The 1,658-nt window shown below is 62.4% G+C and overlaps 1 protein-coding gene across 1 annotated transcript in view; it reads right to left on the minus strand.

Annotated features, from left to right (window-relative positions):
* Positions 1–1,658, minus strand: part of B4GALNT4 (beta-1,4-N-acetyl-galactosaminyl transferase 4) — a 12,542-nt gene that overhangs the window by 521 nt on the left and 10,363 nt on the right. The window lies entirely within an intron of this gene.

Genomic DNA, 1,658 nt, shown 5'->3' on the forward strand with positions numbered 1-1,658 from the left:
TCCAGGCCCCCAGAGGCGCGGCATCTGCTGCCTCTGGGCCCCGACTCTGGGAATCCGGGCGCTTTGTGCCGCACCCACGCTCCCAAACCTTCTGGACTTCCCGCCTCCTTGCCGGTTTGGGCTCCCTCCAAGGCCAGCCCAGTCCCTGCCTTCTCCAGGGAGCCTACCTGGATTTCGCCCTGGCCCGCCCCTCACCCGCGGTGACCCTGGGTGGGGCCCCCTGACCTGGCATCCTCGGGGGGGCCCCCTCCTTCTACCTTGTGCCTTTGGTGTGGAAGGTACTTGAAAGGTACCGGCCCTAATAGGCCCCGGGTGGTACCTTCATCCACTCCCACTCCCCACCCGCCCACCTGTCACTCATTCTGAGCACCCGGCTCATCCCTGGGAGAGGTGTGCGTGACCATGATAGACACAGCTTCTCACAGGAGCCCCCCTGTTGGGGTCTGCGGTGCGGGGGGGCGGAGGGGCACAGACAATGACCAAGCACAGTGGCCCACAAGCAGTGATGCCTGGGAGGACGGTGGGGCAGCCGGGAGCCTCTGAGACCCTTTAACGGCTCAGGCAGAGGGAGGGGCTGTCGGAGGCCCCAGCAGGAACCCGCTTGGCCCGGGAGGACCCAGAATGGAATGGTGGCTGGAGCCGCAGTGGAGTCCTGGGTGCTTTCCAGCAGGGGAGGGGCTGTCAGGTTTGTGTTCAAAGGAGCACCAGCCTCGGTGAGGAGAGGGAATGAGAGGAAGCAGAGACCAGTGGGGAGGGGTGGCCTGGCCCCGGTGGGGGCAGCGAGCTGGGAGATAGGCAGCTGGTCCCCTTCCCGGCAGGGTGTCTCCTCCCCTCCCCCTGTCACCGATGCCACCTCCGGCAGAGTCCCGAGAAAACGGGTGATGAGGGTGCGCTCGCTGGGTCCATGAGGACTGCCCAGCACCAGGTGGGTGTGGGAAACGTCCCACTCCGTCTAATCCTACAGGCACCCCAGGAGGCCAAGTGCGACCGCCTCCCTTTCCTTTTTTTTAAATCCTCACCCGAGGATATTTTCCCATGGATTTTTAGAAAGAGAGGAAGAGAGAGGGAAAGACAGAAACATCGATGTGAGAGAGACACATCGATGGATCGCCTCCTGCACACGCCCCGACCAGGGCCAGGGCCGAGGAGCCTGCAACTGAGGCACGTGCCCTTGACCCAATCGAACCCGGGACCCTTCGGTCCACAGGCCGACGCTCTATCCACGGAGCCACACCAGCGAGGGCGCATTGATTTTTGGAGAGAGTGGAAGAGAGGATGTCCGAGGCCCTTCCCCTCCCGGCCCCACCCAGAAGCTCCGAGGGAAAGGAGGCGAAAGGGACAGTGGTCTTGGAGGTGGAGGGAGGGGTCAGCGTGACCACTGCAGCTGCGGGTCAGAAAGGCCATCAGGAGCAGGGCCCGGGCCACCTACAGGCGTCGCCGAGGCCACCTGTCCTCCCAAGAGAGCCAGGCAGAGGACCAGTCAGAACTAAAAAAAATATTTCATTTCATTCTGAATAAAAAATGGAACAGACGGAAATCCTGAAAACAATGGCATCGCTACGGCAAAATTTCACAGAAATCATCGCACAGAGTGTGGGGACGAGCCGCCCGACCTGCTTGTGTCCAGGCAGCCCCTTTGGGGAGGGGCGTGAAAGGCT

Source organism: Myotis brandtii, unplaced genomic scaffold (genome assembly GCF_000412655.1).
Source record: "Myotis brandtii unplaced genomic scaffold, ASM41265v1 scaffold1236, whole genome shotgun sequence".
In the NCBI taxonomy this organism is placed as follows: Eukaryota; Metazoa; Chordata; class Mammalia; order Chiroptera; family Vespertilionidae; genus Myotis; species Myotis brandtii.